General features: G+C 37.8%; 1 long non-coding RNA gene across 1 annotated transcript in view; it reads right to left on the reverse strand.

Moving 5' to 3' along the window:
• LOC125964660 (uncharacterized) overlaps nucleotides 1-25461 on the reverse strand; it is a 152209-nt gene that overhangs the window by 89900 nt on the left and 36848 nt on the right. The window contains exon 2 of the long non-coding RNA XR_007477896.1: nucleotides 4801-4959. This is a non-coding gene — a long non-coding RNA (uncharacterized LOC125964660). The remainder of the gene's footprint in view (nucleotides 1-4800; nucleotides 4960-25461) is intronic.

Genomic DNA, 25461 nt, shown 5'->3' on the forward strand with positions numbered 1-25461 from the left:
GAAACAATAATGGCTATATTCCTGTTCTCAAGATATTTCCATTCTAGACAGAAAGAGATATAGACACATGTTTTCAGCACAAGTAATTACAGAAGTTCTGAGGAGGGAGAGAATACTGGTGTCAGGAGTGTTACAAAGAAGTGTCATCATGTGGAAGAATGATTTCAGAATAAGAGATGAAGAATAGCTCAAAAGAGGTAGAGTAAAAGCAATTACTAAGGGATGAGCTAGTGACATACTATTAATTAGAAAATATAATCTGACAAATGCATTTTAGTGGAAACTAAACTATATAATAAAATTGGAATTTTGAAAGAAAATGGAGGATGATATATTTAAAGACTGGTGAAGAGTACAACCTGACTAACGCGATCTTAAAAAGTTAAACTAGAAGAGGAAATTGGGGTATTTTCTGAAGTCCCACTGAGAAATTGATATCCTTCAAATGAAGTCACTAAAGGTTTCAAGAAGAATGATAAACACGAACAATAACTGCGGAGAATGGATAGGATGAGGAAAAGCTATTGACAGTTGTGATAGATCAGATTCTAATTAATTAACTGACAATGGAAGGATGAAAATTTGAGTCATGGAACAAAAAGGTTACAGAAGAAATTAGGTAGGGGAGACAGCTTCAAGTTGGAGGAAGAGTAAAACGTGGAGATCACCTTCCTCCCCACAAATACATGAGAAATACATCTACATGTGGAACAACTCCTACTGAACACTGGCAGAAGACCTCAGACCTCCCAAAAGGCAAGAAACCCCCCCATGTACCTGGGTAGGGCAAAAGAAAAAAGAAACAGAGACAAAAGAATAGGCACGGGACCTGCACCAGTAGGAGGGAGCTGTGAAGGAGGAAAGGCTTCCACACACTAGGAAGCCGCTTCGCGGGCGGAGACTGCAGGTGGCGGAGGGGGAAGCTTCGGAGCCGCGGAGGAGAACACAGCAACAGGGGTGCGGAGGACAAAGTGGGGAGATTCCCGCACACAGGATTGCTGCCGACCAGCACTCACCAGCTTGAGAGGCTTCTCTGCTCACCTTCCGGGCCGGGCAGGGGCTGGGAGCTGAGGCTTGGGCTTCGGAGGTCAATTCCCAGGTAGAAGACTTGAGTTGGCTGCAAGAACACAGCCTGAAGGGGGCTAGCGCGCCACAGCTAGCTGGGAGTCCCAGAAAAAGTCTGGAGCTGCCCAACAGCCAAGAGACTTTTTCTTGCCTCTTTGTTTCCTGGTGTGCGAGGAGAGGGGATTAAGAGCGCCCACTTAAAGGAGCTCCAGAGACGGGCGCGAGCCATGGCTGTCAGCGTGGACCCCAGAGACTGGCATGCGATGCTAAGGCTGCTGCTGCAGCCACCAAGAAGCCTGTGTGAGCACAGGTCACTCTCCACACCTCCCCTCCCAAGAGTCTGTGCAACCCGCCACTGCCAGGGTCCCGAGATCCAGGGACAACTTCCCCGGGAGAACGCACGGCACGCCTCAGGCTGCTGCAACGTCACTCTGGCCTCTGCCACCATAGGCTTACCCTGCATCCGTACCCCTCCCTCCCCTCAGCTGAATGAGCCAGAGCCCCCAGATCAGCTGCTCCTTTAACCCCACCCTGTCTGAGCAAAGAAGAGACGCCCTCAGGTGCCCTATACGCAGAGGCGGGTCCAAATCCAAACCTGAACCCCAGAAGCTGTGCAAACAAAGAAGAGAAAGGGAAATTTCTTCCAGCAGCCTCAGGAGCAGCAGATTAAACCTCGACATCAACTTGATGTACCCTGCATCTGTGGAATACATGAATAGACAACAAATCATCCCAAAATGAGGAGATGGAATTTGGGAGCAACGATATATATTTTTTTTTCCCTTTTTCTCTTTTTTTGAGTATGTATGCTTCTGTGTGTGATTTTGTCTGTATAGCTTTGCTTTTACCATTTGTCCTAGGGTTCTGTCTGCCCTTTTTTTGGTATAGTTTTTAGTACTTGCTATCACTGATGGATTTGTTTTTTGGTTTGGTTGCTCCCTTCTTTCTTTTTCTTTTTTTATTACTTTAAAAAAATTTTTTATAAAATTATTTTTAATTTTTATTTTAGTAACTTTACTTTATCTTACTTTATTTTATTTTATCTTCTTCTTTCTTTTTTCCCCCCTTTTATTCTGAGCGATGTGCATGACAGGCTTTTGGTGCTCCAGCCAGACATCAGGGCTGTGCCTCTGAGGAGGAAGAGCGAAGTTCAGGACACTGGTACACAACAGACCAAGCTCCAGGTAATATTAAATGGCAAAAATCTCCCAGAGATCTCCATCTCAATGCCAAAACCCAGCTCGACTCAACGACCAGCAAGCTCCAGTGCTTGACACCCTATGCCAAACAACTAGCAACACAGGAAGACAACCCCATCCGTTAGCAGAGAGGCTGCCTAAAATCATAGTAAGTTCACAGACACCCCAAAACACACCACCAGACGTAGACGTGCCCACCAGAAAGACAAGATCTAGCCTCATCCACCAGAACACAGGCACTAGTCCCCTCCACCAGGAAGCCTACACAACCCACTGAACCAAACTTAGCCACTGGGGACAGACACCAAAAACAACGGGAACTACGAACCTGCAGCCAGCGAAAAGGAGACCCCAAACACAGTAAGGTAAGCAAAATAAGAAGACAGAAAAACACACTGCAGATGAAGGAGCAAGATAAAAACCCACCAGACCTAACAAATGAAGAAGAAATAGGCAGTCTACCTGAAAAAGAATTCAGAATAATAGTAAAGAGGATCCAAAATTTTGGAAATAGAATGGAGAAAATACAAGAAACATTTAACAAGGACCTAGAAGAACTAAAGAGCAAACAAACAGTGATGAACAACACAATAATTGAAATTAAAAGGATCAATAGCAGAATAACTGAGGCAGAAGAACGGATAAGTGACCTGGAAGATAAAATAGTGGACATAACTAATGCAGAGCAGAATAAAGAAAAATGAATGAAAAGAATTGAGGACAGTCTCAGAGACTTCTGGAACAATATTAAACGCACCAACATTCAAATTATGGGGTCCCAGAAGAAGAAGAGCAAAGAAAGAGGCTGAGAAAATATTTGAAGAGATTATAGTTGAAAACTTCCCTAATATGGGAAAGGAAATAGTTAATCAAGTCCAGGAAGCACAGAGAGTCCCATACAGGATAAATCCAAGGAGAAACATGACAAGACACATATTAATCAAACTATCAAAAATTAAATACAAAGAAAAAATATTAAAAGCAGCAAGGGAAAACAACAAATAACACACAAGGGAATCTCCATAAGGTTAACAGCTGATCTTTCAGCAGAAACTCTGCAGGCCAGAAGGGAGTGGGAGGACATATTTAAAGTGATGAAGGAGAAAAAACTACAACCAAGATTACTCTACCCAGCAAGGATCTCACTCAGATTTGACGGAGAAATTAAAACCTTTACAGACAAGCAAATGCTAAGAGAATTCAGCACCACCAAACCAGCTTTACAACAAATGCTAAAGGAACTTCTCTAGGCAGGAAACACAAGAGAAGGAAAAGACCTACAATAACAAACTAAAAACAATTAAGAAAAAGGTAATAGGAACATACATATTGATAATTACCTTAAATGTAAATGGATTAAATGCTCCAACCAAAAGACACAGACTGGATGAATGTATACAAAATCAAGATGTGTATATATGCTGTCTACAAGAGACCACTTCAGACCTAGAGGCACATACAGACTGAAAGTGAGAGGATGGAAAAAGATATCCCATGCAAATGGAAATCAAAATAAAGCTGGATTAGAAATTCTCATATCAGACAAAATAGACTTTAAAATAAAGACTATTACAAGAGACAAAGAAGGACACTACATAATGATCCAGGGATCAATACAAGAAGAAGATATAACAATTGTAAATATTTATGCACCCAAACTAGGAGCACCTCAATACATAAGGCAAATGCTAACAGCCATAAAAGGGGAAATCGACAGTAACACAATCATAGTAGGGGACTTTAACACCCCAATTTCACCAATGGACAGATCATCCAAAATGAAAATAAATCAGGAAACACAAGATTTAAATGATACATTAAACAAGATGGACTTAATTGATATTTATAGGACATTCCATCCAAAAACAACAGAATACACATTCTTCTCAAGTGCTCATGGAACATTCTCCAGGATAGATCATATCCTGGGTCACAAAGCCTTGGTAAATTTAAGAAAACTGAAATTGCATCAAGTATCTTTTCTGACCACAATGCTATGAGACTAGATATCAATTACAGGAAAAAATCTGTGAAAAAAACACATACATGGAGGCTAAACAATACACTACTTAATAACCAAGAGATCACTGAAAAAATCAAAGAGGAAATCAAAAATTACCTAGAAACAGATGACAATGAAAACACGACGACCCAAACCTATGGGAGGCAGCAAAAGCAGTTCTAAGAGGGAAGTTTATAGCAATAAAATCCTACCTTAAGAAACAGGAAACATCTCAAATAAACAACCTAACTTCACACCGAAAGCAATTAGAGAAAGAAGAACAAAAAACCCCCAAAAGTTAGCAGAGGTAAGTAAAGAAATCATAAAGATCAGTTCAGAAATAAATGAAAAAGAAGTGAATGAAAAAATAGCACAGATCAATAAAACTGAAAGCTGGTTCTTTGAGAAGATAAACAAAATTGATAAACCATGAGCCAGACTCATCAAGAAAAAAAGGGAGAAGACTCAAATCAACAGAATTAGAAATGAAAAGGGGGAAGTAACAACTGACACTGCAGAAACACAAAGGATCACGAGAGATTACTACAAGCAACTATACGCCAATAAAATGGACAGCCTGGAAGAAATGGACAAATTCTTAGAAAAGCACAACCTTCCAAGACTGAACCAGGAGAAATAGAAAATATGAACAGACCAATCACAAGCACTGAAGTTGAAACTGTGATTAAAAATCTTCCAACAAACAGAAGCCCCAGACCAGATGGCTTCAAAGGTGAAGTCTATCAAACATTTAGAGAAGAGCTAACACCTGTCCTTCTCAAACTCTTCCCAAATATAGCAGAGGGAAGAACACTCCCCCAAACCCATTCTGTGAGGCCACCATCACCCCGATACCAAAACCAGACAAAGATATCATAAGAAAGAAAACTACAGGCTAATAACTCTGATGCACATAGATGCAAAAATCCTCAACATAATACTAGCAAACAGAATCCAACAACTTATTAAAAGGATCATACACCATGGTCAAGTGGGGTTTATCCCAGGAATGCAAAGATTATTCAGTATAAGTAAATAGGTCAATGTGATACACCATATTAAAAATCGAAGGAGAAAAGTCATATGGAAATCTCAATAGATGCAGAAAAAGCTTTTCACAAAATTCAACACCCATTTATGATAAAAACCCTCCAGAAAGTAGGTGTAGAGGGAACCTACCTCAACATAATAAAGGCCATATATGACAAACCCACAGCCAACATCGCTCTCAATGGTGAAAAAGTGAAACCATTTCCACTAAGATCAGGAACAAGACAAAGTTGCCCACTCTCACCACTATTACTCAACATAGTTTTGGAAGTTATAGGCACAGCAGTCAGAGAAGAAAAAGAAATAAAAGGAATCCAAATCGGAAAAGAAGAACTAAAATTGTCACTGTTTGCAGATGGCATGATACTATACATAGAGAATCCTGAAGATGTTACCAGAAACCTACTAGAGCTAATCAATGAATCTGGTAGAGTAGCAGGATACAAAGTTAACACACAGAAATCTCCTGAATTCCTATTCAATAACGATGAAAAATCTGAAAGAGAAATTAAGGAAACACTCTCATTTACCACTGCAACAAAAAGAATAAAATACCTAGGAAAAAATCCTACCTAGGGAGACAAAACATCTTTATGCAGAAAACTATAAGACACTGATGAAAGAAATTAAACATAATACAAACAGATGGAGAAATATACCATGTTCTTGGATTGGAAGAATCAACACTGTAGAAATGATTATACTACCCAAAGCAATCTACAGATCCAGTTCAATTGTTAGCAAACTACCAATAACATTTCTCAGAGAACTAGAACTAAAAATTTCACAATAAAGAAACAAAAAACACCCTGAATAGCTAAAGCAATCTGGAGAAAGAAAAACGGAGCTGGAGGAATCAGCCTCCCTGACTTGACTATATAACACAACTACAGTAATCAAGACAATGTGGCCCTTGCACAAAAACAGAAATATAGATCATTAGAATAGGATAGAAAGCCTGGAGATTAAACCCCTGCACATATGGTCACCTTATCTTTGATAAAGGAGGCAAGAGTACACAATGGAGAAAAGACAGCCAGTTCAATAAGTGGTGCTGGGAAAACTGGACAGCTACATGGAAAAGAATGAAATTAGTATGCTCCCTAACACCATACACAAAAGTAAACTCAAAATGGATTACAGACCTAAATGTAAGGCCAGACACTAAAAAACTCTTAGAGGAAAATATAGGCAGAACACTCTATGAGATAAATCACAGGAAGATCCTTTTTGACCCACCTCCTAGAGAAATGGAAATAAAAACAAAAATAAACAAATAGGACCTAATGAAACTTAAAAGCTTTTGCACAACAAAGGAAACCTTAAATAAGACGAAAAGACAGCCCTCAGAATGGGAGAAAATATTTGCAAACGAAGCCACTGACAAAGGATTAATCTCCAAAATATATAAGCAGCTCATGCAGCTCAATACCAAAAAAAAAGAAAACCCAGTCCAAAAATAGGCAGAAGACATAAACAGACATTTCTTCAAAGAAAATATACAGATTGCTAACAAACACATGAAAGGATGCTCAACATCACTAATCATTAGAGAAATGCAAATCAAAACTACAATGAGGTATCATCTCACACTGGTCAGAATGGCCATCATCAAAAAATCTAGAAACAATAAATGCTGGAGAGGGTGTGGAGAAAAGGGAACCCTCTTGCACTGTTGGTGGATGTAAATTGATACAGCCAATATGGAAAACAGTATGGAGGTCCCTTAAAAAACTAAAAATAGATCTACCATACAACCCAGAAATCCCACTACGGAGCATATGCACTGAGAAAACCATAATACAAAAAGAGTCATGTACCACAATGTTCACTGCAGATCTATTTACAATAGCCAGGACATGGAATCAACCTAAGTGTCCATCGACAAATGAATGGATAAAGAAGATGTGGCACATATATACAACGGAGTATTACTCAGCCATAAAGAGAAACGAAATTGAGTTATATTTAGTGAGGTGGATGGACCTAGAGTCTGTCGTACGGAGTGAAGTAAGTCAGAAGGAGAAAGACAAATAATGTATGCTAACACAAAAAAATGGCTAAAAAAAAAAAAAAACACAGGTTCTGAAGAACCTAGGGGCAGGACAGGAATAAAGACGCAGGCATAGAGAATGGACTTGAGGACACAGGGAGGGGGAAGGGTAAGCTGGGACAAAGTGAGAGAGTGGCATAGACATATATACACTACCAAATGTCAAACAGATAGCTAGTGGGAAGCAGCCGCATAGCACAGGGAGATCAGCTTGGTGCTTTGTGACCACCTCGAGAGGTGGGATAGGATAAGCAGGACGAGACCCAGGAGGAAGGGGATATGGGTTTATATGTATACATATAGCTGATTCATTTTTTTATACACCAGAAACTATCACACCATTGTAAAGTAATTATACTCTAATAAAGATGTTATAAAAAATTAATAAATACTGGAAAACTTAGCAGCAAATGGGGTAAGATATTGAATGAACAAACAGTTATAAACTACTTGTATCTCTGTTATTCTGAATAACATTTTTGGAAAGACAAATGGAAATGTTATAAGATATACACATACTCATACCTACTGATTCAGTTATGTTTTCCCTAAGAATTTAACTTAAAAAATAATTCAACCTAAGGAAAAAAGTTACTTTGTACATATTAAGTTTTTAAGTAAACATAAGAACCACAACTTGGAAAATTAAAATGTTAATAAATGAAATATTCTGTGGATATTGAGACTTGGAATAATTAAGGTTGTGTCAAAACATTTTTTTAAAGATCTATGAATAAAATGTAAAAGAGAATTAAAAACAAGAACTTTATGCCTACGACTCTAAAATGCTTGGGTGCATATGTAGGCACACTGAAGATGATGTCTCTGAATTAAAATTTTTGTGTAAAGTTTATACTAAAATTATTTTTTTCTTAAAAATAGTATTAGTTTTAATAGGGATAATAGCAGCAATAACATACTACTAGTAGAAGTATCAATTATTAAAGTTCTTCTCTATTGCATGCTTTCAGTATAAGAAAACATCTGCTAGTAGAAGAGTTCAGATGGAATATTTAATATCATAAAGTACTTTGTGTATTGTGTGCATAAAAAATGGAAAATATTATTTGCACTGCATTCATGTAGTTATTTCTCCTGGCCTCTTTATGCATTCTTTCTAACACCTGCATCAAGGCTATGGTAGCCAACTGTAAAAGGTGCCAGATTCTCATCAAAGGATACTTTTTTTGTTACTTAAAAAGTTACTGGTCCCTTCTCTTGTGGGAATTATAATCTGAACCCTTAGTACTACACACACACACACACACACACACACACACACACACAACCATGTAGGGTGGCAGGGTGGGTTCTCTGAATGACATACAGATTTTCTCTAAGTATCAGGTCTCTACCCTGTTGTATTTAACACAAAATTTATTACTGGCAGAAAGTTCTGGGACAAACCACTGTATAATTTCTCCAGCATTGTGGAATTATTTTTGCAAGTCCAACTGAGTCTGGGCACCTGCCTATTATACAAATTTTCTGGCATTTAAAAATTGTGCTTGCTGGGCTTCCCTGGTGGCGCAGTGGTTGAGAGTCCGCCTGCTGATGCAGGGGACACAGATTTGTGCCCTGGTCCGGGAAGATCCCACATGCTGCGGAGTGGCTGGGCCCGTGAGCCATGGCCACTGAGCCTGCGCGTCCGGAGCCTGTGCTCCGCAACGGGAGAGGCCACAACAGTGAGAGGCCCGCATACCACCAAAAAAAAAAAAAAAAAAAAAAAAAAAAAGTATAGTCATCAGTATGGGACTGGCATAAAAACAAATGAGTAAGCCAATGGAACAAAATCAAGGGCCAGAAATAAACCCAAGCACATAGAGTCAACTAATATTTGACAAGAAAGCCAAGAATACTCCATGGAGAAAAGACAGTCCCTTCAATAATAGTTCTGGGATAACTGGATATTCACATCCAAAGAATGAAACAGGATCCATATCTTACACCACCCACAAAATATTAACTCAAAATGGATTAAACACTTAAATGTAAGACCTGAAAACACGGAAATCCTAGAAGAAAACATAGGAATAAAGCTTCTTGACCTAGGCCTTGGTAATAATTTTTAAGATACAACACATAAAGCACAAGCAACAAAATAAAAAATAAACAAGTGGGGCTACATCAAAGTAAAAAGCTTCTGCACAGCAAAGGAAACCATCAACAAAGTGAAGAGACTAGTCATGGAATGAGACAAAGTATTTGCAAACCATTTATCTGATAAGGAGTTAATATCCAAAATACATAAAAAATTCATACAATAGCAAAAAAAAAATTTTTAAGTGGACAAAGAACCTGAACAGACATTTCTTCAAAGAATATATACAAAAGGCCAACAGATACATGAAAAGATGCTCAACATCACTAGTCATTAAAGAAATGCAAATTAAAACCACAAAGAACTATAACCTTATGCCTGTTAGAATGGCTGTCATCAAAAAGACAATAGATAACAAATCCTAATGTGGACGCAGAGAAATGGGAACCCTTTTGCACTGTTGGTCGGACTGTAAATTGTACAGCCACTATGAAGAACACTATGGAGGATCCTCAAAAAAATAAATAGAACTACAATATAATCCAGCAATTTCACTTCTCAGAATATGTCCAAGGGAAATGAAAACATTGACTTGAAAATATATCTGCACCCTCATGTTCGTAGCAGCATTATTTACAATAGTCAAGACAGGGAAACAATCAAAGTGTGCATTGATGGATGAATTGATAAAGAAGCTGTGATATAAAAATATACATGGAGTATTATTCAGCTATGAAAAGGAGGAAACCTTGCTATTTGTGACAACATGGATGGATCTTGAAGACATTAGGCTAAGTTAAATAAGTCAGAGAAAGACAAATACTGTATGACGTCACTTATATGTGGAATCTGAAAAATAAAAATAAAAAGCCAAATATTCATAGAAAAAGAGTAGATTTGTGGTTGCTAGAGGTGGAGAGCAGGGGTAGGAGTAATTAGAAGAAGGTGGTCAAAAGGTGCAAACTTCCAGTTATAAGATAAATAAGTGCTAGGGAGCTTATGTACAACATGATGACTACAGCTAACACTGCTGTCTGATATACAGGAAAGTTGTTAAGAGAGGGAAATCTAAGATTTCTCAACACAGGGAGAATTTTTTTTCCTTTTATTCTTTCTTTGCTTTTTATTGTACCTGTATGAGAAGCTGGATGTTAACTAAACCTACTGTGGTAATCATTTCACAATACATGTGAATCAAACCATCATGCTCTACTCCTTAAACTAACACAGTGATTCATGTCAATTATTTCTCAATAAAACTGGGAAAAAACCTTCTGTGTGGTAAAAGACACCGGCAAGAGAGTGAAGAAACAAGACACAGCCTGGGAAAAATGTCTATTTTTATCTGATAAAATGTCTTTATCTAAAACATCTTTATCACATATCTGATAATGGACTCATTTCCAAATATGAAAATAACTTCTAAAATTCAACAATAAGAAAAAGAACAAACCTCATTAACAAGTGGGCAAAGTTCTGAACAGACACATCATCAAACCAGATAAACACCTGCCAAATAAGCATATGAAATGTTCAATATCATATGTCATTAAAGAATTATAAATTAAAATAACAATAAGATACCACTCCACACATATTAGAATGGCCAAAATCGAAAACGCTGACAACACCAGTGCTGGCAAGGTTGTGAGGTAAAAGCTACTTTCATTTACTGCTGGTATGAATCTGAAATGATATATCCACTTTATTTAAAAGACAGTTGGGCAGTTCCTAATAAACCTAAACATAGTCTTACTATACAATCAAGTAATTGTACTCCAAGGTATTTACTCGAATGAGTTGAAAACTTATGTTTACATAAAAGCTCAAACATGATTGCTTATTGCTTTATTCATAGTTGGCCAAATTTTGGAAGCAACCTAGATATCTTTCAATAGGTGAATGGATAAATGAAATGTGGTACATCCATGCAACTGAATATTACTCAATGATTAAAAGAAATGAGCTAACAAGCCTCAAAGGTACATGGAAGTACCTTAAAAACAAATGAAGAGAAAGAGTTATAGACACAGACAAATATGTGGGGTACAGATTTTTAGGGCAATTAAATTATTCTGTATAATATTGTAACGGTAGATACATTAAATTATACATTTGGCAAAACCCAAAGAAATGTACAACAAAAATGAATGAAACCAAATGTAAACTATAGACTTTCGTTAATACTAACGTATCAATACTAATTCATCAGTTATAACAAACATACCACACCAATGCAAGATGTTAATACTAAAGGGAATTTTGGAAGGGAGGAGAGAGAATACATGGCAATTTCTGTACTTTCTGCTCAAGATTTCTGTAAACTTCGAATTGCTCTAAAAAAATCTAGCCTCTTAATTTAAAAAGTGGGGATGGGTTAAGATGGATATGTCTGGCAATGTCTGCTAAATCTGGGAATCTTGTTAAATTTCCTTTGTAATCTTAGAGGAAGAAATGATACTTATGTCTTTTTAAAAATTTTTATTTATTTATTTATGGCTGTGTTGGGTCTTTGTTGCTGCGCGCGGGCTTTCTCTAGTTGCAGTGACTGGGGGCTACTCTTTGTTGCAGTGCGTGGGCTTCTCATTGCAGTGGCTTCTCTTGTTGCAGAGCACGGGCTCTAGGCACGTGGGCTTCAGTAGTTGTGGCTCACAGGCTCTAGAGCGCAGCCTCAGTAGTTATGGCACACGGGCTTAGTTGCTCTGCAGTATGTAGGATCTTCCTGGGCCAGGGATCGAACGCGTGTCCCCTGCATTGGCAGGTGGATTCTTAACCACCGCGCCACCAGGGCCTAAGCCATTTACTTTCACTGAAACAATAATAACAAACCTAGCATAAATAAAAGATTTTGGAATTTATAAAGTGCTTCACTTATGCTAGTGATGACATATATCTTTCCCAGAATCCCAAAATACAGAATAGGCTTTATGCTTATTCCCATTGTAGAAAAACCTGCAGCTCTGAGAGGCTAATTAACTTGTCCAAAATACATGGTTAGCAAGGAGCAGAGCTGTCTTCTGATTTGTAACCCATACACTTTCCTCTATACCTCATTGTGAAATCACACTTTGCTTTAAATATTTCCTTAAGGAAAACAGACTGGGTGTCCTGATCACAGAATCCCTTACGTACAGTTGGTTATATAGTAAATCCATATATGAAGTGGACAAGATGTAGACCACTGGCACAGTGTTGGCTGTGTCCAGGTTTACTCTAGGTCCAATGGTAGGACAAGAAACAGAAAACAGAAATAGCCTTTGATGCTGCAGGAAGTGGCCATAGGTGGCAGTAGTTAGATTTGAGGACCGCCACAGCATCTTTAATAGTCTAATGTGAAAGGTGGCAAGACCACACTTCTGATCATCTCTGCCTGTAAAGGCTGCAATGCCAACATTGCAAGGGCTGCAATGATCATCAAATTTGTAGCTGACCTCCACCAGAAAAGAGAGAGAAAATGAGTAGCTATGTTCACTTTCTTGTAGCCATATGTTGCATATATCCTTGACAAATGTGTTTGTTAATTTGATAGTAAGTCAAAGTGAAAACAGCTTTTAAACTAGGCCAAGTTCTTTGAAACTTTGAAAATGCTTGGTCACTTAATGTTGCTCAATTTTATTTCAAGTCAGAGATCACTAGTATTTACAATTCAGCCTGCAGAGCATCAGTTAGACTAAAAAGCTGTCCAGGTAAGATTGATTATGAATTAGAATTCTACTTCTTGTACGTTCCATGTAGTGAATGATAGGAGCAAAGCATGAATGGAAAATACCTTTTTCACTCTGTTCATTAAAGAAGGAAACTGTCAATAAATAAATTGAAAAAAAAATCTATGTCCTCAAATTTTAATTTGAGAAAATTGGACAATGAATATTTATTGACAATAAAGATTGAGCTGTTTGCCTAGATTCCAGATAAACAGAGGTTCTGGAGTCTAAAGTAAAATGTACTGATATTGTTTTAACCTTTCAGAATAAAGACACTAGCAGGAAAACACTGGATCCTGGAAACAGCAACATAATCAGTACATGATGCAATCTCTTTTATGTCTAAGTGTCATAAACTAAACATTATTTTCTGTCTGTATCTCTTAAAGAGGCTTAGAATGTTCCTGCCCTGAATACTGATTTCTAACAAGTTGGAAATTTGGGTCCTGCCAGTTCCTAATTCTCACACAGTTTGAATGTGTGCTCAGACATATATTCTGTTAATAATCTTAACTGGATTCATAAAGTGGAGAGAAGAATAGATAAAACTCATCATTCTTTGTTTTCTTGGCTCAAAAATAATAGCAACTGTCACTATTGGAAAAATACTAGTATATGTAAGGAAAATTGAGGTTTTACGTTAAACCAATAATTAATTTCTTTCCTATTGCTAAAAATTCACAGTTATATACAAATTCTGATAAATATTTCACCATTTGTTCTTCCAAAGGAAGGTAGTGATGCTGAGTGCTTGGCCTGGACATTCTGGAATATGAATATTTTACTGTATCTGGATCTAAGTGGCAGATCTGGAAATAAGACAAATACCCACAGGGGCAGGATAGATGTATTTCTTGTGCTACATTTTCATTCTCTTCCCAAACCTCATGCTAGTGTCAGTTCATAACACTTAATCACATCCTTTGACAGATGGTTTGATTTTGTTGTTGTTGCTGCTGTTGTTTATAATTATCATTCAAAACAATTAAAAAAGAATTCGTTGTATGTATGAATTATAAATAGGCACTCATTCATCCAATAGTTCATTAGGATTACCATGTAGCAGGCATAGAGCTTGGTGAAAGAATGCTTCATTGAGTGAAATAAGCTCATTTTTTACCTCATTTGTGCATGAATGACACGATTTTTTTTGTTTTGTTTTTTGATATTAAGGATTTTTTTTTTTTTTAAATTTTAGGAGCCATGGGGAAAAGAAGGAAGGGGATTCATTCATTCCTCCATCTGGAGAGTCAATAAATAGCATGTTTCTAACCCTTGCTCTGCCACTAACAGGCTATGTAAACCTTGGGCAAGTTATATGATCATTCTTGGTCTCAGTTTAGTCATCTGCAAAACTGCCATAATAACAGATGTAACATCTAGGTTTGCTGTAGGAATTAAATGAGTCAATTCATGTTAACTGATTAGATTTGTGTGTGGCATTTGTTGTTAACAGTTTAGCTATTACTATTCACTTGTCAAAATATTCATTATATGTTTCAATACAGTGTGCAAAAAAAAGGCAATAGCAATTATTCTAACCTAATAATTAATTGCACGGTATTAGGTAGTTTGCTTAGACCTTGACATACATTACTTAACTTCACCCACAACATAGTGGAAGGCATTGTTATCCTCATTTAGAACTGAACTGAGACACAGGGAAGTTAATCTGTGAGCAAATATTCAGACTATGATTATGTGATTTCAAAGTCCAGATTAAGATAAAGATATGCCCTACTGAATCTTAATATTAGAAAAGCTATGCTTCAGCAGAGGACAACAGAAACATGAATAATAGTACAATATGATAAGAACTATACTAAGAGTATATGCATGAGGTGTCTTCAGAACACAGAATACAGGGATTAAATTTCTCTCCAGTGGGGCTTGGATGGTCTCTTGGGTTCTGGAACTGTGTCTGAACAGAGTATGTCAAATAATGTCAAATAGAACATTACACTATTGTTTTTACTAACATTTTCTCAGCATACGGACTAAAGAATATATAGCTAGGAATCTTTGCATCATTTAGTGGTCAGAGGTAATATTTTTGATAACACAAGGAGGCAAACAAATATATTCTAATTAATAGAGCAATTGAGTAAATTCTACCTGAAAAAGCTAAAGAAAGACATGAATAATTTTTCTAAATGTCACAGCTTCATATTCTAATATCACCCAGCCTCACTACAACGTTCCAATCCTGCACATCCTTTTTGGCTCATGTATCATCTTTACTTCATACTTGGATTATTTTATAAACTTCCAAAATTGATCTTCCTGTTGCAAATATCACCCATTTCAATTCACTGCAGCTGAGGTGACATTTCTAAAATGAAAATCTGACCATATTAACTTAAGACTTAAAAATGTAATAATACAATTTCCCATTGTCTACAGAATAAAGTTTCAACAAGATGGTAGGACTTTCAAAATTCATAATCATCTTTCCATTTTCTACCTGTTCAGATGCTCTCCTCTCATTACACATGTAGGCTCTATGTTCTACCCATAACAAATGACATTCAGTTCCTGAAATATTTAACTTGTTGTTATCATGTAGCTCAGTGCATGGCACATGACACTTAATAAATATTTTCGGCTGAAGGGATGGGAATTTAAGAAAAAAGAATGAGGGAGATTAGCTCAAGATGGCAGAGCAGCAGGATGTGAGCTCACCTCTTCTTACGAAAACACCAAAATCACAATTAACTGCAAAACAGCCATCGGAAAAAAATGCTGAAACCTATCAAAAAAGATATCCTACATCCAAAGAAAAAGAAGAAGCCACAATAAGGTGGTAGAAGTGGTGCAATCATGATAAAATCAAATACCAAACCCACCGGGTGGGTGACCCACAAACTGGAAAACAATTATATCACAGAAGTTCTGATATAGAAGTGAAAGTCCTGAGCCCCAGGTCAATCTTCCCAGCCTGGAGGTCTGGCAATGGGAGGAGGAGACCCCAGAGAATCTGGCTTTGAAGGCCACCAGGTTTTGTTTGCAGGAATTCCACAGGACTGGGAGAAACAGCAACTCCATTCTTGGAGGGCACACACAAGGTCTTGTGTGCATCAGGATGCAGGGAAAAAAAGCAGTGACCTCATAAGAGACTGGGCCAGACTTACCTGCTAGTATTGGACAGTCTCCTGAGGAAGCAGGTGGTGGCTGTGGCTTTCCGCAGGGACAAAGACACTGGCAATGGCAGTTCTTGGGAGTACTCATTGGTGTAAGACCTCCTGGAGTCTATTTTCTCAAGACCTAGCCCCACCCAACAGCCTGTAGGCTCCAGTGCTGGGATTCCTCAGGCTGAACAAACAACAGGACAGGAACACAGCCCCATCCATCAGCACATAGGGTGCTTAAAGTCTTCCTGACTACACAGCTGCCCACTAAACACACCGCATGATACGGCCTTGCCCACCAGAGGGACAAGACCCAGTTCCATCCACCAGTGGGCAAGAACCACTCCCTCCCATCAGGAAGCTTGCACAAGCCTCTTAGACTGCCTCATCCACCAGAAGACAGACAGCAGAAGCAAGAAGAAGTACAATCCTGAAGCCTGCAGAATAGAAACCACAATCACAGGAAGTTAGACAAAATGAGACAGCAGAGGAATACATCACAGATTAAAGAACAAGATAAAACTCGAAAAGAACAACTAAGTGAAGTGGAGATAGTCAAGTCTACCAGAAAAAGAATTCAGAGCTATGACAGTGAAGATGATCTAAGATCCCAGAAAAAGAATGGAGGCACAGATCTAGAAGATGCAAGAAATGTTTAACGAAGACCTAGAAAAACTAAAAAAGAAACAAACAGAGATGAACAATACAATAACTGAAATGAAAAATATACTAGAAGGAATCAAATCCAGGAAGCACAGAGAGTCCCAGGTAGGATAAACCCAAGGAGGTACATGCCAAGATATATAGTAATCAAACTGACAAAAATGAAAGACCAAAAACACTAAATGCAACAAGGGAAAAGCAACAAATCATATATAATGAAATTCCTGTAAGGTTATCAGCTGATTCCTCAGCAGAAACTCTGCAGGCCAGAAGGGAGTGACACGATACATTTAAAGTGATGAAAGGAAAGAACTTGCAACCCAGAATACTCTACCCAGCAAGGCTCTCATTTATAATAGATTCGACGGAGAAGTCAAAAGATTTACAGACAAAAGCTAGAAGAATTCAAGACCACCAGACCAGCTTTGCAACAAATGCTAAAGGAACTCCTCTAAGCAGAAAAGAAAAGTTCACAACTTAAAACAAAATTGTGAATGGAAAAGCTCACTGGTAAATGCAAACATACAGTAAAGTTAGGAAATCATCTGCACACAAATGTGATATCAAAACCAGCAACTGTGAGAAGACAAGAGCACAAATGCAGGATACTGGAAATGCATTTGAAATTAGAAGACCAGCAACTCAAAACAATGTTGTTTAACTTTGTTATAAAGCAGAAACTAACACACCATTGTAAAACAATTATACTCCAATAAAGATATTAAAAAAAATGTTGTTTATATATATGTTGCTATATCCAAACCTCATGGTAACTGCAAACCAAAAATCTACAATACATGCACATGCAAAAAAGAAAAAGGAATCCAAACACAACAGTAAATTTAGTTACAAGAGAATAAAAGAGAAAGGGAAGAAAAAAGACCTACAAAAACAAATCCAAAACAATTAACCAAATGGCAGTGAGAACATACATATTGATAATTACCTTAAACATAAACTGATTAAATTCACCAACCAAAAGACATAGACTGGCTGAATGAATACAAAAAAAAAGACTCATATATACACTGTCTACAAGAAACAATTCAGATAAAGGGACACATACACTGAAAGTGAGGGGATGGAAAAAAGTATTCCATGAAAATGGAAATCAAAAGAAAGCTGGAGTAGCAATTCTCATATCAGACAAAATAGATTTTAAAATAAAGACTGTTATAAGAGACAAAGAAGGATGGAAATCAAAAGAAAGCTGGAGTAGCAATTCTCATATCAGACAAAATGCATTTTAAAATAAAGACTGTTACAAGAGACAAAGAAGGACACTACATAATGATCGAGGGATCAATCCAAGAAGAAGATATAACAATTGTAAATATATATGCACCCAAGATAGGAGTACCTCAATAAATAAGGCAAAAGCTAACAGCCATAAAGGGAGAAACTGACAGTAACACAAGAACAGTGGGGGACTTTGACACCCCACTTTCATCAATGGACAGATCATCCAGACAGAAAATCAATAAGATAACACAGCCCTTAAATGACACATCAGATGAGATGGACCTATGATATTTATAGAGCATTCCATCCAAAAGCAGCAGAATACACATTCTTCTCAAGTGCACATGGAACATTCTCCTAGATTGATCACATGCTAGGCCACAAAGAAAGGCTCAGTAAAGTTAAGAAAATTGAAATTTTATCAAGCATCTTTTCTGACCACAATGCTATGAAATTAGAAATCAACTATAAGAAAAGAAAACTGTAAAAAACAAAAACACATGGACGCTAAGCAACATACTACTAAACAACCGGTGGATCACTGAAGAACCCAAAGAGGAAATAAAAAAAATTACCTACAGACAAATAAAAACAAAAGCATGATGATCCAAAACCTATGGGATGTGGCAAAAGCAGTTCTAAGAGGGAAGTTTATAGCAATACAATCTTACCTCAGGAAACAGGAACAATCACAAAACCCACTTAAACTTACAACTAAAGCAACTAGAGAAATAAGAACAATCAAAACCCAAAGTTAGTAGGTGGAAGGAAATCATAAAGGTCAGAGCAGAAATAAATGAAATAGAGATGAAGAAAACAATAGAAAAGATCAATGAAACTAAAAGCTGTGTTCTCTGAAAAGATAAACAAAATTGATAAACCTTTAGCCACACTCATCAAGAAAAAAAGGGAGAGGGCTCGAATCAATAAAATTAAAAATGAAAAGGAGAAGTTACAACTGACACCACAGAAATACAAAGGAGCATAAGAGACTACTACAAGCAACTATATGCCAATAAAATGGACAAACTGGAAGAAATGGAGAAATTCTTAGAAAGGTACAATCTCCCAATACTGAAGCAGGAAGAAATAGAAAATATGAACAGACAAATCACAAGTAATGAAACTGTGATTAAAAAAACCCCAACAAACAAAAGTCCAGGATCAGATTGCTCCACAGGTGAATTCTATCCAACATTTAGAGAACAGTTAACACTTACCTTTCTCAAACAATTCCAAAAATTGCAGAAGAAGGAACACTCCCAAACTCATTCTATGAGGCCACCAACACCCTGATACCAAAACCAGACAAAGATACCATAAAAAAGAAATTTACAGGCCAATATTACTGACAAACATAGACACAAAAATCCTCAACAAAATATTAGCAATCTGAATCCAACAATACATTAAAAGGATCATACACCATGATCAAGTAGGATTTATCCCAGGGATGCAAGGATTTTTCCATATCTGCAAATCAATCAGTGTGATACACCACACATCAACAAACTGAAGAATAAAAACCATATGAACTTCTCAATAGATGCAGAAAAATCTTTTGACAAAATTCAACATCTATTTATGATTAAAAAACTCTACAGAAAATGGGCATAGAGGGAACCTACCTCAACATAATAAAGACCATACTTGACAAACCTACAGCTAACATCATACTCAATGGTGAAAAGCTGAAAGCCTTTCCTCTAAGATCAGGAACAAGACAAGGATGTCCACTTGTGCCAGTTTTAGTCAACATAGTTTTGGAAGTCCTAGCCTTGGTAATCAGAGAAGAAAAAGAAATAAAAGGAATCCAAATTGGAAAAGAAGTAAAACTGTCACTATTTGCAGATGACATGATACTATACATAGAAAATCCTAAAGATGTTGCCAGAAAACGACTAGAGCTCATCAGTTAATTCAGTAAAGTTCTAGGTCACAAAATTAATACATGGAAATCTATCGCACTATTATACACTAACAAGGAAAAAATCAGAAAAAGAAATTAAAGAGACAATGCCATTTAGCATCACATCAAAGAGAATAAAATACCTAGCAATAAATCTACCTAAGGAGACAAAAGAACTGTACCCCCAAAACTATAAGATAATGATGAAAGAAATTGAAGATGACACAAACAGATGCAAAGATATACCATGTTCTTATATTGGAAGAATCAATGTCAAAATGACTATATTACCTGAGGCAATCTACAGATTCAATGCAATCCCTATCAAATTATGAATGGCATTTTCACAGAATTAGAACAAATAATTTTAAAATTGGTATAGAGACACAAAAGATCCCAAATAGCCAAAGGAATCTTGAGAAAGAAAAACGGAGCTGGAGGAATCAGGCTCCATGACTTCAGGCTTTACTATAAAGCTACAGTCATTAAAACAGTATGGTAGGGCTTCCCTGGTGGTGCAGTGATTGAGAGCCCACCTGCGATGCAGGGGACATGGGTTCGTGACCCGGTCCGGGAAGATTCCACATGCCGTGGAGCGGCTGGGCCCGTGAGCCATGGCCGCTGAGCCTGTGTGTCCAGAGCCTGTGCTCCACAACGGGAGAGGCCACAACAGGGAGAGGCCCGCGTACTGCAAAAAAAAAAAAAAAAAACTACAATGAGGGGCTTCCCTGGTGGCGCAGTGGTTGAGAATCTGCCTGCTAATGCAGGAGACACGGGTTTGAGCCCTGGTCTGGGAGGATCCCACATGCCATGGAGCAACTAGGCCCGTGAGCCACAACTACTGAGCCTGCGCGTTTGGAGCCTGTGCTCCGCAACAAGAGAGGCTGCGATATTGAGAGGCCCGCGCACTGCGATGAAAAGTGGCCCCCGCTTGCCACAACTAGAGAAAGTCCTTGCACAGAAACGAAGACCCAACACAGCCAAAAATAAAAATAAATTAATTAATAAACTCCTACCCCCAACATCTTAAAAAAAAACAAAAAGAAAAAAAACTACAATGAGATATCATCTCACACCAGTCAGAATGGCCATCATCAAAAAATCTAAAAACAATAAATGCTGGAGAGGGTGTGGAGAAAAGGGAACCCTCTTGTACTGTAGGTGGGAATGTCAATTTGTACAGCCACTATGGAGAACAGTATGGAGGGTCTTAAAAAACTAAAAATAGAACTACCATATGACCAAGCAATCCCACTACTGGGCATATACCCTGAGAAAACCATAATTCAAAAAGAGTCATGTACCTCAATGTTCATTGCAGCTCTATTTACAATAGCCAGGACATGGAAGCAGCCTAAATGCCCATTGACAGATGAATGGATACAGAAGATGTGGTACATATATACAATGGAATATTACTCAGCCATTAAAAAGGAACAAAATTGAGTCATTTGTAGAGACATGGATGGATCCAGAGACTGTCATACAGAGTGAAGTAAGTCAGAAAGAGAAAAACAAATACTGTATGCTAACATATATATATGGAATCTAAAAAAAAAGAAAAAAAGAAAATGGTCAGAAGAACCTAGGGGCAAGACGGGAATAAAGATGCAGACCTACTAGAGAATGGACCTGAGGATACAGGGAGGGGGAAGGGTAAGCTGCGACAAAGTGAGAGAGTGGCATGGACATATATCCACTACCAAACGTAAAATAGATAGCTAGTGGGAAGCAGCCACATATACAGGGAGATCAACTCGGTGCTTTGTGAGCACCTAGAGGGGTGGGATAGGGAGGGAGATGCAAAAGGGAAGAGATATGGGGACATATAACTGATTCACTTTGTGATAAAGCAGAAACTGACACACCATTTTAAAGCAATTATACTCTAATAAAGATGTTAAAAAAAGACAAAAAAATAAATCGTGTTGGGAAAACTGGACAGCTACATGTAAAAAAAATGAAATTAGAACATTCTTTAACACCACAGCAAAAAGACCTAAATTTAAGACCAGATACTATAAAACTTTTAGAGGAAAATACTGGCAGAACACTCTTTGACATAAATCGCAGCAATATGTTTTTCAATCTATTTCCTAGAGAAATGGAAATAAAAACAAAAATAAACAAATGGGACCTAATTAAATTCAAAAGCTTTTGCACAGCAAAGGCAACCATAAACAAAACAAAAAGACAACCCACCGAATGGGAGAAAATATTTGCAAATGATGTGACTGACAAGTGATTAGTCTCCAAAATTTACAAACAGCTCATGTGGTTCAATATCAAAACAACAAACAATCCAATCAAAACATGGGCAGAAGTTCTAACTAGACATTTCTCCAAAGAAGACATACAGATGGCTGAGAGGCACAAGAAAAGATGCTCAACATTGCTTATTATTAGAGAAATGCAAAACAAAACTACAATATCACCTCACACCAGTCAGAATGGCCATCATCAAAAAACCTACAAACATTAAATCCTGGAAAGGGTGTGAAGAAAAGGGAACCCTCCTACGCTGTTTTTGGAAATGTAAATTGATACACCCACTATGGAGAACAGTATGGAAGTTCCCGAAAAAACTAAAAATAGAGCTACCATATGATCCAGCAATCCCACTCCTGGGCATATATCTGGAGAAAAACATGGTTTGAAAGGATACATGCACCCCAATATTCACTGCAGCGCTGTTCACAACAGCCAAGACATGGAAGCAGTCAATCGACAGATGAATGGATAAAGAAGATGCAATACATACATACAATGGAATAATACTCAGCCATTAAAAAGAATGAAATAATTCCCTTTGCAGGAACAGGGATGGACCTGGAAATTATCATACCAAGTTAGACAGAGAAAAACAAATATCATATGATATCACATATGTATAATCAAAAAAATGATACAAATGAACTTATTTACAAAACAGAAACAGACTCAGAGAAAGAATTTATGGCTACTGGGGGAAGGGTGGGGGGAGGGATAGATTGGGATTTTGGGATTGACCCATACACACTGCTGTATTTACAATATATAACCAACAAGGACCTACTGTACAGCACAGGAATCTCTGCTCAAAATTCTGCAATAACCTCAACATGAAAATAATTTGAAAAAGAATAGATACAAGTATATATATAACTGAATCACTTTGTTGTATACCTGAAGCTAACACAACATTGTTAATCACCTATTCTCCAATATAAAATAAAAATCAAAAGAAAAAAGGAATCAGCCCCTGTATTGAATAATCCATAATCTATTTCAGAGCCATAGCAGAACTCTGTTTCCTATACCATCTACCTCAATGGAGCAGACTCAACTGAGGAACATTTCCATCAGGACTGGCGCCTAAAATAGACTGTTAATGAGAACATGCATTTACTTTTTCAAGACAGAAAGTCATTTCTTCTTATGAGAAATTTTTTGTGTTCAAGCTAAAATACTGTTTATGCAAATGCAGTTATTTTAGGATTTATCCATTTGTCTTCTCTGTTGCAAGTGACCAACACTTGGTTCCTGTCATGGACTAAATGTTTATGTCCCCCACCCCCCAAATCCATATGTTGAAATCTAACCTCCAATGTGATGGTATTTGGAGGTGAGACCTTTGGAATGTAACTAGGTCATAAAGGTGGTGCCCTCATAAATGGTACTAATGCCCTTACAAGAGTTCAAAGAGTTGACCTGCTCTCTCTCCACAATGTGAAGACACAATGAGAATCTTTCAGTCTGCAACCCGGTAGAGGGCTCTGGCTCCTACCAGAAACCAACCATGCTGGCACCCTGATCTCAGACTTCCAGCCTACAGAAATTGTGATAAATAAATTTCTGTTGTTTGTAAGCCACCCGTTCGTGGTATTTTGTTATAGAAGCTTGAACTAAGACAATTCCAGTGGACCAAATAAATCCATGACCTCTCAAAGCACAAACTTATGAACTCACCCTTACTTTTTTAGGATAAGTGTGTGTTTCTGAAGCTATTCAGTATCAAATAGTGAAATCCACTATAAATATTAAGTAGCTTGACTTTTCCAACACTCTCATCCTCTGCTTATTGGCCTTGTATGTATTCTGTACTAGGAGATAGGATGGTATGTGGTGAAGTGTAGTTTCTCGACCAGATTAGCTGTCTTGTAATGCTGTCCTGTCATGTGATAACAATATGAGCTTGGGAAAGTTAATTAACCACTCATTATCTGCCCCTTATTATCTACCCTCGCAATTCTTCAAAAGCTGGTACACAAGCACACCATGTTCAGCCTTGCTTGTGAGGTCATGTCTGGAGCCTTGCCCTCCAGGACTCCACTATGCACCAGGAATAAGAGGAAGGTACATCATTTAATTTATATAAAAGTGACCCAAATAAGTGCCATAAGATGCACATAAAAATAAAGACAATGTTTGCCCGAAGCAGGAAGAGATTATCTTAGACTCAGGAAATTACAGAGGATAGATTCACAAGGGATGCTGCAAAGAACAGAGCTTTATCATATAGTGTTTAAAAGCAAGTATTTTAAAATTAGATATGGATTGGAATTGAATTTCTACTCCTAACTAGCTTTATGATCCAGAGCAAGCTATTTACTTTCTCTGTCCTATTTCCTTAAGTGAAATGTGAATATTATTATTTATTTCATTTGTAAAGGGCTTGATACGGTGCTTGGCCCATAATTCATGTCTAAACCCAAATTGTTTTTTCTTCTTCTCCTTCTACATAGTTTTAAAATATCTGTTCTGCTTGGTTAAAAAGTGGAAGGATTCCAGGAAGAAATATACCAGCTGACACAAACACACCTACATACACTGGATGTCTCTTATCTGCCCTTGAAGATACACTCTCTGTTTCTCTATTCCCCTCTCTGTATCCTGAAAGGCTGAAATGTATGGGCTACAACAGGATTCCTCATTCCTAGGTTTCATGATGGGTTTGGCAGAAAGAAGTCCTGAGAGGAGACAGGAGGGAGATAGGAGAGTTAATTCAGAACAATGATTACTCCAGCTCTATCCTTGTAGGTCTGCTTCAGTCTGTTAGTATCCCTCTTGATGAAAAGTTTTAGCTCTTGTCAAATGATCCTCTCCTTCAAACCATTTTTGTTTTTGCAGTGTAGTAATGCATCTTGTCTTTTTTTTGACTGCGTTGGGTCTATGGTGCTGCACGCGGCCTTTCTCTAGTTGCGGTGAGCGGGGGCTACTCTTCCTTGAGCTGCACGGGCTTCTCATTGCGGTGGCTTCTCTTGTTGAGGAGCACGGGCTCTAGGTACGCGGGCTTCAGTAGCTGTGGCATGCGGGCTTCAGTATTTGTGGCTCGCAGGCTATAGAGTGCAGGCTCAGTAGTTGTGGCGCACAGGCTTAATTTCTCCGCGGCATGTAGGATCTTCCCGGACCAGGGCTCAAACCCG

The sequence above is a fragment of the Orcinus orca genome, chromosome 6 (assembly GCF_937001465.1).
Source record: "Orcinus orca chromosome 6, mOrcOrc1.1, whole genome shotgun sequence".
Lineage (NCBI taxonomy): Eukaryota > Metazoa > Chordata > Mammalia > Artiodactyla > Delphinidae > Orcinus > Orcinus orca.